The sequence below is a fragment of the Phoxinus phoxinus genome (assembly GCF_949152265.1).
Source record: "Phoxinus phoxinus genome assembly, chromosome: 7".
NCBI lineage: Eukaryota > Metazoa > Chordata > Actinopteri > Cypriniformes > Leuciscidae > Phoxinus > Phoxinus phoxinus.
Window position 1 is genome coordinate 19,752,590 of NC_136882.1, and position 18,212 is coordinate 19,770,801.

Genomic DNA, 18,212 nt, shown 5'->3' on the forward strand with positions numbered 1-18,212 from the left:
GCGCATGTAATAACCCCCCTGCCGCCGAAGTTTCTTAGGGTAGGGGGCATCATAAAGGAATAATGCAATTATGCTTAGGGCACCAAAATGGCTAGCAGCGGGACGGACTCTCGAGTACTGGGCCTGATATTGGTTGACTCCGCCGAATCTGAGTACAGAAGAATGCTGGTAGGAAACTCAATCCAGGGTTCACCAAGTGGGAAATTCACCTGGAGAGCCAAGGCAGTGCTCATCTCCATTCTCCCAAGAGTGTAAGCTCTCAGATCACGTCGGCCGCACGATTGAGCTTGCCCAGAATGTAAATGGCGCGGAGCAATCTAAGCTGCTGCAGACTCCAGAGGAAGAGATGGTGGGCAAGTTGAGACATGCGACGTGAGCATACACTGCCTTGGCGATAGATATGCGCAACTGTCGCAGTGTTGTCCGTCCGAACCATATGCCACCGCAGTCCATGTCCCGTCCAGGAGCCCGAAGCTATACGTGCCCATTGCATACAGCACCCCAACCCGTTCATGAGGCATCTCTTGTCACAACAACGTGCCTGGACACATGTTCTAAGGGCACTCTGGGCCGTTGAAAGGTAAAGTCTGACCAAAGGCTGAAAGTTCGGTAAAAGAGCACCAGGTCCCTGTGTTCGCAAAACTGATCTCAAGAGTGAGCTAGAATGAGCCAGTCGTCGAGATAGTTGAGAATGCAAATGCCCACTTCCCTTAGCTGGGCAAGGGCAGCCTCTGAGACTTTGGTATAGATGTTGTACTGATACGCCCGACCCTCGAAGGAAAACCCAAGAAATGGTCTGTGTCGAGGCAGAATCGAGATATGGAAATATTCGTCATTCAGGTTGATTTGCTGCAAACTTATCTTGGGGACGATCGCACATGAGAATGCGTTTCTCTGTCAGCATTTTGAATGGGAGCTTGGGAAGGGCCCAGTTCAAAACTCGCAGATCCAAGATCGGCCGCAACCCACCACCTTTCTTGGCTATGATGAAGTAAAACCCCGTCTTCATCTCAGTTGGAGGGACAGGCTCTATTACGTCCTTCGCCAATAGGACTGCAATCTCTGTGCGCAAGACAGGGGCATGTTTGCCTGCCACCAAGGTAAATAAGATGCCACTGAACCTAGGGGGACTCAGGAAGTAGAAGCAGTGAGTATGGTCTGACACTTACATGGCTCCAAGGATCCCGTGAAGGAATGGCCAGAGGCAATAGTGAGGAGGCAACGCATCCTTGAATTGCGCACTCTTGGCTCGTGGAAAATGTGAAAGGGGGGGCTGGGAATGAGGAAGTGTAGCGTCGCTCACTGCCAGACCACGCCCTGTATGGCCCAGAGAGTGAGGAAACTGCTCTTTTATTGAAAATGTGTTGAGCTCAACAGTCATCAAAAAGAAGAATAAAACAAGGATTCTCCACCCGGCCCTCCTCCGGGAGAAGGAGCGGTGTTTTCACCACCACCTGGTCGAGAGCAGCTCCCCACATCTCTGGGCATGCCTGTATCATGGCCGCTTTGATGGAGGTGTGGAGGGTTTGGCAGCCTGAGGGACGGGCTGTGTTGCCTTCTTGCGGGAAGCTCGACGGGGTGACCGGGGTGTTGTCTCCGGTGGGGCCCGAGCAGATGTAGACGCCGCAGGGGGACGCCCTTGGCGATGAGCTGACTGGGGGGCAGCCCCCAGCAGCCTGATGGCAGAGGAGTCACACAGGATATGCTGGATCGCCTCAAGTCTGCTTCTGGACTGCTGAGAACATTAGCATTAGCATAAACATAACATTTCAGAAAACTTGTAATACAAACAATTGTCTTAATTAATCAACAGGGAGAAGTATAGTTATATATTTTGGATACACTTTTAACCTATTCACATCTGGTGTCTTCATGTTTCTGTCTATCTGAATTTATTTTTGCAAAACAAATGATAATATTCACTATTACTCATATACTTCTAGAATTACTAGCCATGGTTAAAGAAATACATGGACCACAGTGATCAATACAAGTCTTAAAAAGCCAATAAGCAACTAAGTGGAAAAGCCCAAGCACAGCATCAAACAACCCTGTAATCAATTTACCCACAAATCTGTTTATCATCATTAAGAAGTAGTCGATAGACCGTTTCCTATAGGGAAGGGGTTTGTTTTATAACTAACTGTATTCTAATAAGTATAGCTTTTTCTGTCAATAATTATAGTAACAGCTCTCTGTGGTTTTCAGAAAGGCAATGAAAAGAGTAAAATAGTGATCATTTAATATCAGGCAGTCTAAACTGAATAAAGTCAATTAAACATACAAATTATGTTAATGCCGAATAACAACCGTGAGCTGAGCATAAAACCAGCCAAGAATAGATTTCCAATACATATTTCCATTCTAGAAAAGATCTTCAAAACTAGATATATCCTTGGTTTGGTGCATGCCACAAACCGTCAACGTTCTGCAGTTCAATGCATTATAAATGGGCCTGCCTGTGTTCTTCAGGAAATAACTTTGTCCTTGCAAGATCATCAGGAACAAAGCAGACCAGCCACTTCTGACTCAACAACCGCAAAATCTCAACTAATACTGGAAAAGTTGCCTTTTCAACTCAAAGAAATATCCTTAATATGAATTCAAATAGAGTTTTAATTTAAATTATTTGAAAGACAACCTGGGAGTTTTGCATTTGTGTGTTTGTAAATTTTTACATGGATTTACACATGTGCATGAGTGTGTGCTAGATTTAGCAGGGCTCTGAGAGTGTAAAGTATTGCTGTTATCCATCACCTCAATGTCTCCCATATCAGTAGCTTACTAAGAGATAAAGCGTTTGTTTATATAGATAAAGACAAGGCGTCATTTCGATTTAATATTCCTTTAGCATGTTGATAGATGTTTGCTTCTGCCGTTGTTTTAAACAAATGCTCATTTGTCTAAATCAGTAGTCAATTGAATTTGGAAAAAGACAATTACTGGTTCCTGTTGTGTTGAGGAGTATAATCCTTCCTTCTTTAAGTAGTAGTATTACTCTTGGTAATTCTATTCTAGAGAACAGGACAGTGTTCAGTGATCTTGTGTTATGGTCAAATGTAATGCAATACATGGTGTTATGATCCTGTAATGGCCAGTAAAAGTAAAGTAAAAATGTTACATTTATAACATCAGTTTATCTTATATAAAATGATCACACACACACACACACACACACACACACGTTTTTACACCATATATTGTAGAATTAAAACACTTAATACCCAAATGTCAAAACCACTATCGTCAAATACGATTGACAATTAGCTTACATTGTGGATTGGCAGTATGGTTCTGTTCTGGGCAAGAACTCCCTACGCATGCAGCCTAGCATGCATAAGAGCAGGGAGAGCAGCAATAAGAGTAAACAGAACAGAACCAACATGAATGTATGCAAATATATTTAATTCAAGATTTTAAAGTAAAACATAATTCAAGAATTGATTCTGATTCAAGGGGAATCAGAATGCCAAATCCTGACTGGCGAGAGGAGGAGCTGGGGATGGAGGAGGGTAATTAGCTCCTGAGAAACGCGATAGCTGCTGATAATACTGAAGGAGCTTATATGTATACAGTGATCGGCGACTGCTTATTATCTGATTAACAGACTGTCCGTTTATCTATTATCTAGTTTGACAGCCTGTTCTCACGTAAATGCGCCTCTATAGCACGCGTTGTGTTTATCGTGCAATTTATACGCGAAATTTAGTTTTTACGTGCATATGATACGCAGTTTTAATGTGTGCATTTTATACGCACTTCATTGCGTGTAATACACACGCACCCTACACCACTAATTCCACCCAAACGTATAATACACACGCACCCCACACCACTACTAAACCTACCCTAACCAACCCATGCGTATCCTATGCACATAAAAACAAATTTCCGCGTATAAATTGCACGATAAACACACTGCGTGCTATAGAGACGCATTTAGTGTCGGGTTGATTTTGAAGGATGCATACCTGCAGTATAACCTCCACAGATGTTCATACATTTTAATCTGCCACTGCTGGAACAAAGTATATCTCTTGACACTGGGTTTAATCTATTGTGTCACTTGACACAACATTTTATTCAAATGGATAATCATTTAGGGCAGATTCTTGGCAAATGATAGCAATCTGAAACAGATCTTATCACATGCATGAAATAGCCTATTGATTGTATTCTGAGAACAGGTGACTCTGCTTCTCTTTAAAATGCTATGATCACATACAGCAAGTCAAATTAAATAGCTTTTGATTATCTCAATGTAACTCGTCATAATTACATTTTTACAAGTAACAATTTAACTGGAGAGCTCTATAATTTAATAACAGAAAGTAAAGAAAACTCAGTCAAAATGAGTAATGTCAACAGAGCACACACAATTAAGTAATAGTAACTCGTTTTAACTAAGTTAACAGTGCATCATTTTTTTACAGTGTGGTGACAATTACAATTAGAGCTCTTTAATTCAATTGCTACTAGTAAAAATGCAATTATGACAAGTAACGGTGCATTTGAAAATAATTCAGTTGATCAGTTGACTTAAACTTAAAAAAGCGAGGAAACACGTTTGTTAAAAAAAATTATGAAGTAAATAAACTTCATAAATAATTGAAAAAATTAAGTTATGTGGACGTTCACATAACTTATTTTTTTCAATTACGCATGAAGTTGCAAGCAAGTGTACTGTCATTATGGGCTTTGCTACTGGTCCTCCGTGCTAAAGCCGCAATGATATCACACTCAATTGTGCAGTGAAAAGAGCTGTTATAATAGCTTGGGTAATATTGAGTAACTTGCATTTGAGACACAATATTACTTTGTCTATTTGTGCGCCACTGTGAAGACAAATCTTGTGTCTCTGCTTTTTAAAGCTTTTAAATGGCACATTTTTTAAGACTATAATAAAAAGGAAAATTGGTAGTTAATTGTCTCCTATTGTCCCGATTAGCCAAGCCCTCCATAAACACATAAAACAAGTTTATTATATTTACATTTAATATTATATTTACATCAATCCCCTACTTTTATTCTATTAATACTGAAAGCTTGATGGTATTGATGATTTGTAGATTGCATTTAATAGATCACACTTTCAAGAAAACATCCGCAATAGTTTGTAAATGGTGTTTTATGCTTGTTTGGGCTGGTGCATGTGCCATCAGCGTGTGGTGTTTCATTTTAAAGGCCACTGGTTCAACTGATTTGGAGTTTCGAAAAAGCTTAGTTTCTACCAAAGAGTGGTGTTACTAAATGAGTCAATGTGAACAATTCAATGACTCTCTAATGACGACACCCTTTTTGTTCATGAATGAATCAATGTTTTTGAACAAATCGGTTAGGTAAATGATTCAATGCTTCACTCATAATGAGTCAATTGTTGCCACCTACTTGTGTAACTTGCAGAAAGAGTCACTGAATCCTCCACTAATCATGCACAGACTCTGACTGGAACAAGCAAACACAAAGCAGAGTGAAACAAACAGCACTGTTATTTAGAAATTCTTATTAAATTAGGTACCAAGTTAGTTGACAGTATACAAATAATGATTTCTCTAAATATATAGGCTATATATAATATGTAAAACTGTAAATATATTCCACATCAATGTTCTTTATCAATGTCTTGTGATCATACTCTACCATTTAAAAAAATTACAAAGATGTGTTCCAGTATCTATCCACATGCTCAGTTTAGCATCTTAAACAAAGTTATAAATGAATAGTTTCTTCTGTTAGTTTCTCAAAAGGAAGTCTGGTTTAATCAGTAAACACGGTCACAAGACACACTTCCACAGGATGGACCTGCCAAGTGCCCCGTCATCCTCTATCTCATCAGCTTATCTCGCTTAAGCAGCATGGGTTTCCCCATGCTGGGGTCTGTAAATGGCAGCATGAGTGCACTGTTCCTGAACTAGCACAGGCAAGTTTATTGATCTGGTTTGGCCACCGGACTTGGTGGGGGGTGCTATTGTCAATAAGGTGCAACCTGTGCAGCTGTGGAAGCAGTTGGTAGCCATTTAATTGAGAATTACATGCTGATGACCTATCCTCCTCATTGGAAATGCATCATGGGAGATTTATATTGATAACGAACAGTAACATCTGTCACTAACACCAGTGATCTCGAAGGTCGTCTATAATTCTAAAGCTATACTCCCATTCATCCCAGTGGCAGTTGCTCAGCTGGAAATAGACCCCCCAGAAGTGCGCAATTTTAAATCTGCCACCCAAAAATTTTAGAACAGCAAATACAACAAAACATAGACTAATACAAATCAATTAGGCTTTCACAACTGGATTTTAATGCTGGGATTGGTTCATTATTTTTTATGTCTTTCCTTTGAAAAATAAAATAAAAAAGTTTTATATTCTATTACAGGTAGTCCTCAGATGTAATTTTGATGGATCTTATACCGAAGTTACAAAATAATGAACAGCAAATGCAGTGGTGTGATTCAGACTCATAAGCCAGTACGAAACTGAGTTCAGAGTAAAGCAAATGCAAGTTGATTTTATGAGAACAAACAATAACCTTGAAATTCATCAAGCACTGTGTAATCAAAAGACTCTTCCACTGCAGCGGTCTGATTCATCCCTCAAACGTCTACCTGCCTCTAGCTTTCATCATCAGAAAGGGATGCAACTAAATAAATGCTGTTATTGGTGTGGGCCTTTCAGTAACTAAGAGACGCTTATACATACAAACATATGTACAGATCCTCTAAAGATGAATGGGTCACTGTAGTTTCCTTTCTAAGGAAAATGAAGTATTTTGATTTTGATTAGTGTAATCCATTGATTTTAGTAAAGAGCAACAATTATAAAGCTTGGATGAGCCAGGACATTTTTTTTTTATATATGGGTCATTCCACGAAATCAGTGCCTTTTCAACTTTGAAAAATTAAAATATAAAATAAGTTTAAACAATTTTTTTTAAATATCCATTAAATGAAGACAGCATAAAATAACAAGAAATCGTATTGTGCCATCTCAGGCTATGTCATTTTTTATTTTATGACTATTTATCTACCTCATGTTTTGATATTTTTGTCATGCCTGTTACAGACACATGCGTTACTATATACTATAGTTTTAATTATAAATATGTTATAGTTTTCACATATATGAGCAGTATTTTAGTCCCTCTTTTCACTTGAATTGTTTCAAAATTTAGATTTTTTTTTTCAATCTTATATTTGTCATTCAGATGACCAAGAACATACAAATTTTGGAGGGTGATCACATGTCAATTAAGAAAAATATATATTTTTACAAGAGAGATATTAAAAGAAGGGCTTTGTCAAAAATACAATATAAATAGGGTTACAATGGAAAAACTTGAAAGGCCATTTCAAATATAATTTTTATATTTTTTATGAAATTAATGACAGTAACAGGATTGACATCATAGTAACAGGACTGACCAGAGTAACAGGGATGACAGGACACACATTCTTCAGCGTACACTGCACATATTTGTTTACATAATTTTGTAAAGTTGTACCTTTTTAAATTGTATTACTTGACATAGTTGTATTAGCGAAGCACATTACATTTCTAAGAGATCTAAAGATTTAAGGGTATTGTAATTAGAGTAATTAGACCCATGCTTCCATCTGTTTGTCTGTGTGAGTATGTCCCCTCACAGTACTTAAAATATACTGATCTGGTTCAATTATTAGGCAAGGAAGAGAATCAGCCCTCCTCGTAGGGGCGCTCGTTGAAACAGGTCAAAGGAATCTTCAATAGAGGAAGACTCGGGACAGCCGGCAGTTGGTCATCTCCTTTTACAGAACAGCAGTGTGAGGAGACACAGGGCGTTCATACTACACACATTCATACTATATAAAACATACTTTTTTAGCGGTTATGAAGTAATTACTTATTCAAGAGAGTATGTAATTTCGGATGCAGCCTACATCTTGTGTAGTGTACTTGTTCTATGTCTATTCTAGAATGCATTGTCCCATGCTTCATTGCACTGCTTATACTGTTTGTCTGTGTATGTATAGCATTTTTTTTTTTTTTTTTTTACTATTCTGACCTTGAAGGACCAGCTTCTTGTCGATCTGGCTGTAGTTCTGGGCTCACTGGAGGTGTGGACAGGCTGCTGAGTGCAACTGAAGCTGCCTTTTTAGCTGCCCTAAACTTTGCCTGGGCTGCTCTCCATTTTCTTCGCTGTATCCTCTGCTCCCTCTCGCTGCACTCTTGTATGTTTTTTTTCTTCTCCTGCTCTCTGTCTCTCCTCCTTTTCTGCTTCTCCCATTGAAGGTATTTTGCCCTTCTTTCAGGATCTGCATCTCGGCGAGCACGGTAGCGCCTTTGCTTTTCTGCTGCACTTAATGGCATACTACTATCATCTGTAAAAGTGTATAGTGCAAATATAAAATAAAATATAAATCAACACAATAATGTTAAAACTATTTAAATAGTTAATACAAAAACAGTGTGGCAGGTGACACCTAATCTATGTCATCCCTGTTACCCCACATGTCAAAACCTGTTACTATACAAAAGTAACAGGCCTGACAGTAACAGGTTTGACAAATTCAAGCTAATTTGCTAATTGCTAGCTATTAGGGCAAGGCCACAAAAGCACATGTTGTACACTTTGAAAGGATATTACTTGTAGATATTGATTACATTAAGATAAATAAATAATTGTTTAAATTTATACTTTAAAAATCAGTAACAGTTTTGACATTGCATGGTGTCCCCACCTCAGTTATACCTAATAAATCATCAAAATAGAGCATTATAGAAGAGAGAGAGAAACTTACTTGTGTTTTAACTGTTGAAATAATGATTGAGAGATGATGTAACTTCCTGGAAGTGATGTCACAGGAATGTACCATTATTTTACAAGGGGTTTTTGGTGAGGGTAACAGGCATGACATGAAATCAGGGGACACCAATAAAATGGTTTATATTTTATTAAAAATAATGTATATTTATGCCAAAACATTGCTTAACAGTGACACTATACTTAGAACAATATGAAAATGTGATTTTTGTATAATTTTGCCTTCAATTTGCAAATTAAAAGTCCTGCTGAAAAAGAACAATCACAGGGAGGGACAGGCCAAAAACCATACCCTTATCAGCATAAATGCAATTTTAATTATTTAAAATAATATATAAATGACTTTAATTTAATGTAATATTGAGGAAATAATACATAGTACTATTATGTTTTTAAATCACAAATTTATTTGTTGTTATAGTAATTCTACGTCTGATTATTTCTCAGGGACACAAAGGGCACCAATTTCGTGGAATGACCCCTATATATATATCTCTGATTGTATTCGCCTGAAAGAAGAATATCTGTACACCTTGAGGGTGAGTAAATCATGGGCTAATTTCCATTTTTGGGTGAACTATCCCTTTAATAGTTCAAATTCATTGTGCTGTTTGACTTAAGTTGAAATGAAACAGAATTATACAGTATGAATTATACATTTATATTAAACACAACTGTTCAAAAGTTTGGGGTTGATAAAGTTTATTTGGTTAAAAATCTATTAAAAAGTAATTTTGTGAAATATTACTTTAATTTAAAATAACTGTTTTCTAATGTAATACATTTAAAATGTAATTCATGTGAAGGCAAAGCTACGTGTTCAGCATCTTTAGCCTTCAGTGTCACATGACCCTTCAGAAATCCTTCTAACATGCAGATTTGCTGCTCAAGAAACAATTTGTATTATTATCAATGTTAAGAACAGATTTGCTGCTTAATATTTGAGCTTTCTGTATATATTTTAATCACAGTTTAAATACGATTATTTTCATCCTACTAAGAGAAACGATGTGAAGTTGATATTTTAGTCACTGGCTTGATTTACTGATGCATACAGTAATTGATGCAATTGATACAGTATTGAACGATTTTGAGAGAAAGATCTGTCTGAACTTGAACAATTACACATCAGAAATTTACATGATCTGGTTCTTCTTCTTCAGGATTGGTTTACACCTATCAAAATTTCTAGCCACTGGGGGACCAGGCAGGCTAGGGCAACTCATTAAAAAAAAACTCATAAAGTGACATTTTCATGCCATGGGACCTTTAATGTTTTTCAAAAAAGGGAACATCAGCAATGAACTAATTATTCACGAGATTTAAGTAATCCTTCAACTTCATTTGTACCTCGTCAACATGCCAGTCTAAACAGTGCATCAGCACAATGCAATATCACTTAAAAACAAAATAAAATGTTAATACCTATTTGATAGTCTTTGAGTCCATTTAGAGATAATGAGAATTCTTCCAAAGCAAGCTAAGCTGTGCAAAGAGTTGGTGTAATTTCCTCTCAGGGGTCTTCCTCTGGTGCAGACACTGCTCGGTTTACTCAAGCCCTTCAGTCAAAGAGGCAAGAGGAAGATAACAGCTGTCTTATCTTGAGGATCATCAAGCTACTCTTCAAAAATGTTTTCGACATGTCTCAGTAAGTCTCCAAATAATGGGAAATTAAAGCATTCTTATCCAAAGGTTGTGCATTTAATTACTATAAGTATGTAATTTTTTTTAAAACAGTTAATGTATTTATGTTTACTTTTGTCTTGAAGACGGCACTGTATTATACAGTTTGTCTATTCATGTTTTTTTTAAAATAAAACTTCAAAAAGCAGTCTGCTGCTGACAACTTATCACCTTCATGGATCATATTGTGAATAAACTTTTAGATTACAGGGTTATTTGTCGTAATTACTCAAATGCAACATAAATGGATAAAATTGGATAGTTAGGCTTCGGACAAAGAGTGTCTACATTAGAACAGAAGCTCTACCAAGGGAAAATTACACATTCATTCTTACAATGACCGGATAATACATTTTTTTAAAAGCAAAACTATTACAAGTAAATTTTCTGTGTGGGATGAGTCACATGACTGAGGAAGAAGGTTACAAGAATGTTGATGAAAGGTTGAAAAAGCATCTGCTTGACTGGAGAGAGTTCAGAGAGGAATCAGTTCTGTACTGCTGCGAGGAGAAATCAGATCTATCAATGAGAAACAAACAGGGTGAATGGACACATGCAGGAGAGACGCATGCTGTCATAACCCTCATGTCCTGTTGACATTGAAGTTTGGGTTTCCTGACACCTCCATGATGTATATGATAATAATAATAAATATAGCTGCAAGCAGCGATTACGGGCCCAAGCCGGTGGCACCGCCACCCTGGTGCCTTTAGTTACACTAAAGGCACCGGGCTGGCGCTGCCACTGGCTTGGGCCCTCCATCGCTGCTTGCAGCTATATTTATTTATATATATATATATATATATATATAAAAAAAGCCGCCACCCCGTTGCCTTTCGGGTTCCTGTGCACGACGGGCAATAACGTAACCCCGCTTTGACTGTCGAGAAGAAGTCTGCTTTAGAGCTTGCATCAGTGTGGGTTAGAGGATGGATACCTGACCCGAGCCCGACGGGACCCGCCGGTACCCGCCGGGCCGGGCCGGGTTCGGACAGATATTTAGAAATGATGTTCGGGTTCGGGTCGGGCTCGGTCACATCAGCGCGATTGAACATTTTAAATTTAAAACAGCTTATGTAGGTAGCCGATGTGCCTGATGCTTTCACTTGATGCAAACGTTCGTTTTTGTGATTAAAATACATGTAAAATATTACCATAACATCCGTCTTCCTGTGTGCGGACATTTGTTTATGTAGCCGTGACAACGAAACGCGTGCATAATGTGCGCGCGCCAGGTGTTAAGAGCGCTTGTTGCTCCGCGCGCTGATGCGCTTGTCCTGTTGACATTTCCGATTGCCTTCCAACAGTTGCTTAATAAAAGCGGGCTTTCCACACAAACAAACGTACAATTGTCATTAGTATGAGAAAAAAATGGGATTTTAACTGTCGGGCTCGGGTCGGGCTCGAACATAAATATCTTTATGCCTGTCGGTCTCGGGTCGGGTTCGGTTACTGCTCTGTCGGACGCGGGCCAGGCTCGGACTGAAAAATTCGGCCCGATCCGCACTCTAGTGTGAGTCTTTCTGCTCCCCTCCAAACACACACAGAAAAGGGGGGGGGGGCTGTCTGTGTGTGTGCCCTCCCTCCCTCCCTCTCTCCCCACACACACACACACAGAGAATGGCAGGGGGAACTCTGTCAGAGAGAGACAAAACCACATTCAAACCAAAATATCTGACTTCCTGTTGGTCGGAGCTAATGACTGTAAATGAGAAAGTTGTCCGGCTCGATAAGCACAATATACAGACCGAGTTTTGTGACTGTAGGTAAAAATAACCCACCCACTTTAGTCAAAAGTATCTTGAAAGTAACACACTTCCTGCTGCCAGTTGGTGGCGCTATAACTTATATATATATAAAAACGCCACCCCGGTGCCTTTCGGGTTCCTGTGCACGACGGGCAATAACGTAACTCCGCTTTGACTGTCGAGAAGAAGTCTGCTTTAGAGCTTGCATCAAGCTGTGTGTGTGTGTGTGTGTGTGTGTGTGTGTGTGTTGTTTTGTTCATACAAGACATCATTCAAACTGCAAGTGTTTCCTTATATTTGTGTACACTCGCAATAAAACACATTGGGCTTTTGTTAAACTATAATCTCTTGTCAAACTGTAACCTACAACTGTCACCCAACCAAAATCTCTCTCTCACACATAGTGCTGTGTTGAAAAAATCGATTCACCAATTCTAAATCGATTTTCATATTAATTTCTAAAGATCGATCCGTAACTCAGAGGATCGATTTAATAACAGGCCTACATTTTCCCCATAAACACACTGAGACACGGCGACCGGCGGCGCTGCTAATGCGGTTTCTCTGAATCCACTTGTTGACAAGAAAGGAGGAATGAATCGTTCACATAGCGCGTTTTTTGTGCGTGCAAATTCGTTTTCCAGGCGCGCCTCTGTTCATGGTTGCATAGCAACGGCAGACGCAAAGGGAAAGCACGCGCTTGTTGAGAGGAGAAAGCGGTGCAAACTGCGCTCTCCATTATGACGAGGAAGTGTCATCAAATAATTAATTGATTTCTAGCCCTTGCATTAGCTTTACTACTAGATATATTCATTGAGATGAGAAATAAAAAGCTGCCCTGTACAGCTATGATCAGCTGTTCGGCCGAGCTTTCCATGTTGTTACGGAAAGGCCGTAACAGGCTTGTTTTTGTCACATGACCTGTTGAGATGCATTGAAGTGCTTCTCACTGAATTTGCACGCGCATAAAACGCGATATGTGAACGGCCCCTAAAGTGGTATCGTGTGCGGTTCGTTGTATCTAGTTTAAAAGGCCTTTTAAATATGAACGCAGTTTTGGATAAAATAAAAGGACAGTCAAGTCAAATAAAACACATTTTATCTCCTGTTTAGTTGGTAACACTACATTAAGACACCATTCATTAACATTATGCCTTATCTAACATCAATACATTGAGTGAACAATACATTTTTACAACATTAATGTATGTTTGTGAATGTTATTTAATACAAACACTTGATTGTTCATGAACAGTTAAAACTTTTGATTTTAAAAATATAAGATCGGATCAGATCGGATCGAATCGAATAATGATAATCGATTCAAGATCTTGAGAATCGGAAACGAATCGATTCTTGAAATTTGAATCGATACCCAGCACTACTCACACACACACACACACACACACACACACACACACACACACACACACACTGTTTATTTTAAGCAGCAAAGATCAGCAGCAGGAGTCCGATTTCATTTACTGTAAGAACAATAGGCTATTGAACTCACAATTCAAGCAATCCACCCCGAACTATAGAGCCAAATCATGAAACTAAAAAGCGCATGGTTGAGACAAAGATAATTTTACTTGCCCAACCTGATTAGAACATGGGGAAAAAAGAAACAAAATCCTGATTATAACATTTATTGTAAGCTGCTATCGATAGTGCATTATAAATACATTAGTCACGGTAACAATGTTGCGAAGCACTCACAAAATAATCACAGTGAACAATTAAAAAATGGGGCGTTTTCATATTTTCTAACATGATACAGTTAAGCAACCTCACACGACGAGTCCTCTTTTCATGAATACCACCATCACAATTGAAAAATTGACATTGATTTCATACAACAGTTCAATAAATGCATAAAATGAGTCACTTACACTTTAGATGCAATGTTCCTGTTTTTGTTCTGTTTCAGCAGCGAAAATAGTTCAACAAAGATCACAGCAGAACCATCGCGGTCCGTAGTGAATGATTCCGCTTTTTGAAAGAATCGCTTGACTCAAAGATTCAATTATCAATCAATAGACAACTGTCTCATTCATTAATGACTCAGTCGTTCAAACGACTCGTTTGAACGAATGAATCAATGACTCGCTCATTAAGACGGTCGCCTGGCGACACCTAAAGGAGGTTTAGTGTTATGTTCAAAAGTATAGCCTATCATTCTTTCCAACGATCGTTAATTAACTTATATTTAAAACAATCTCATAACATTATTTAATGCATTGTTATTTTTCAGTTTAAAATATTTAATTTGATCAGCCACAGGGTGTCCCTATAGTGTCTTATTATTCTAAATAATTTAATTTATTGATCAAATTTAGAAATTAAAAATGAAATATGAAGCATACATTTAATACGAGTAGGGGTGTGACTAGGTACAGATATTAGGCTACAATATACAGATTTAAATATATCATCGCGCTCCACCGTCGATTTGAGATTGCAATGCACGTGTGTGTGTGTATGTGTGTGTGTGTGTGTGTGTTAAAATAATTTAGTTTAGTTAGAGAACGGGCACTAACCTATTAAAACCTGAACGTGTCCGCTTAATAAATCGTGAGTTGAACGAGAGTCGCAGCAAAGATCAGTCCAATTTCATTAATCATCATGGGTGAAGAGCAGACTGAAAAGATGATGACGGAATATTTTGTGTAAAAACGACTATTTAAGCGAATCTGTCATTGTACTGTTTTATTGTTTTCCATTAATAATAATAGGCTATTGAACTCGCAATTCAAGCAATAACGCGTTCACGGCGAGGAACGAGCAGAACAGAGTGAATGTGTTTTAGTTCATTCCTACTGGACGTCCAGTAGGCTACTTACTTTCGCTTTTAAGTTAGCGATTTAAAAGCTCCCGCCGGTGTCACACGTCGATTAACCGGTGGGAAAATATCCTCACACAGTCACCCTAATAAATATATATTTATGTCTGAACTATTTTGATCTCATTTAGACCTTACATGCTGGCATTGACTGTCATACATCACTAGAGGGCAGTATAGCCCTATGTATGACTTGATTTTTATTAAATAGCCCTATTCTGTTGGTCTGAGCTAATGACTGTAAATTAGAAAGTTGTCCGGCTCAAGGAGAAGAATACATATATAGATTTTTATGACTGTAGGTAAAACTAACCCCCCCTCTTTAGTCAAAAGTATCTTGAAAGTAACACACTTCCAGCTGCCAGTTGGTGGCGCTATAACTTTGACTCACAATAGTCACATCCATGTGATCGGCCTCTTACAGCGAACACACTGCTGAAGTTTCATCAAGATCAGTTAATGTATGAGGATGTTATAACACACTTCCTGTTTCCAATATTCGCCATAAATTTGTTTCCTCGCCACGGCCAAACCGTTCGAGATATCAAAAATCCCCTCGCAATTTATCATCCTCCATGTCTTGACTTCATGCTAACCGAGTTTCGTGGTCATCGGATGAATTCTCTGGGAGAAGTGTTTCAAATGCCAGAACATGCGTTTCCATACAGCCCATAATAACCGACTTCCTGTTGGACTGGCGTAAAACTTAGAGCACGAAAGTTGTTCGGCCCGATGAGATCTATACGTGTACCGAGTTTCATATTATTACATGCAAGCGTGTTTGATATATGGACATGTTTTTGAATCCCATTCCAGGGGGCGCTGGCGAGCCCCCCTGCCACGCCCGGGTCCCAGCTTCAGTCGGGCCCTGATGGCCGCGGGTTCTGACATTTGTGCAAAGTTTCAAGAGTTTTTGAGCACGTTAAGGCCCCCAAAAGTGACCAAAAGGTAGTAATATAATAATAATAATAAAGAAGAAGAAGAATAAATAATAATCCCAAGAAAAACAATAGGGCCTTCGCCTTTTCAAGGCTTGGGCCCTAATAATAATAGTCATTTTGAAGTTAAGTTCTTATTTTAACTTCAGATTCCCTTCATATTCTGGAGTCTGTAATATAACAGTAAAAATGTGTTATTCAAGTTAAATGGGATAGTCCAAACAGTTGTGGGGCACCATTGACTTCCATAGTATTTGTTCCCCATATGGAAGTCAATGGTGGGGCACAACTGTTTGGTTACAAACATTCTTCAAAATAACTTTCTTTGTGTTCACCAGAATCAATGAAATTTACACAGGTTTGGAACAACTTGAGTAAATGATGACAGAATTGTCCTTTTTGGGTGAATTATCCCTTTAAGTCTTTATTTCTATAGGAAGGATCATTAGATATAAACTCATTACTTAAATGTTAAGTATATTTTTTTGTTTAAGGTATCAAAATTGCCCTGGGGTCTGAGACCCCGAGCAGTGCATGAAAGTTCATTTCAAAGCACAGAAGCTAATTGACTGTAATCGTTTTTTTATATAGATATAAATGTAGTCTATACAGTAAAACACCTAACTAATACTCAAAATAAAAACAAATTATTGTGTAATAATCAAGTCTGACCACAAGTGTTTAAAGCAATTAAGCTCTAAAGGCTTGTATCTTGCAACTTTGCAAGAAATAAAATAATTTTATACAGTCATAAAACTGTAAACATCTTAAGGACGGGAACACTGTTATATATGGTCTAAATTCACAGTTCTTGTAGCACAAATGGTAGCCTATGTACCATTCAGGTGATTAAAAATAGCTTGACATATTCACAGCACTGAATGCGGATGAAGCACCTGAGGAGGAGGCTTTGTGTCGCTCTGCTGCCCGTCTTGCCAGCTTGCAGCTGCAGCAGTGTTCAAATACAAGGAAACTCTGTAAAATTCATACATTTAAATCCATCGGGCAAATCAGTATTCGTGGATTCCCTGTTCTAATCAGAACTGTAAGAACATGAGCGCGTTCTCCGAAGTTGAAAAAAAAGTGTGAAACATTGCAAAGAAGAATAATACAGCCTCAAACCACACTTGAGTTATGATAATGGGCTTTAATTGTTTCCGTAATCCCACAGTGGTTTACGGAGCACGGGAACCCTCTGTCTTTTAATCCAGTTACAAATAATACCTTGGCTCACCTCCATTATAAGCCCAGGCATTTGTTTCTATGACAACAGCTGCGTCACCGAACCCAGAGAACACTTGATCAACGCACTGACATCTTTAGAAGATCTGAGGTCACTACTTAAGGCTTGGATAAAAACAAACCTTCCGATGTATGAGGTTCTCAAACACATTCAGAGTGATTCAGTTACATCAATGCAGCAGTCGGTGCTTTGTTCAAACACCAAACTTATATTATGTCAATGTTATGTATTGCTTTTTATGTACTGATGTAAGTAAATGGAATAATCTCCCACACATTGCCATTAAAGACTTGATCCCCAATATTGATCTCACATTACTCTACAATCTTTTAACAAACTGAACCAACCTGGCATCTCATGAAGTTTAGAGGCCATATGGTTAATTCTAGTCATGCAGGGTTAGCTTTGTGTTGCTCAACCACATGGGAGTCCCATGATGGGACCATGTTATAGTATTGCTTCGGTTTAGACTGACTTGTTAATTTATGGAATAAGGCTCTTCCTATAGCCTACATTTGTCCTTGCTCTTCCCTGCTCATATTAGATTTCATTCAGGCACAATGCCAAAAACATCTGATTTAAGGTCATGCACCACTACAGTACATTGCCCTTCTCACACAGCTGTTAACATTTGTCTAGTTGAAGTCATGGAGCACTGGTTCTCTGTGGGGCTAAACTGCACTTTTATTAGCTTCATTCTAAATGATTAAGAAATAATGAGAGCATATTCTTTATTTGCTTTGCCTCGTTTAAAGTATGGTTGTCAACACAGTAGCTGAAGTCCAATTGATTTTGTTTTTGGAATGCAGGATTGAGCAAAAAATATAATTTTTTAAAATATACAGGCATGAAAATGTACACATGGTAGCATAGCATTGACGTTAGTGTGACAGCAACTCTATAGTAATTTTATCTTAGTAAAGTCGAGCAGAACCTTCAACTTATGTCAAACCAT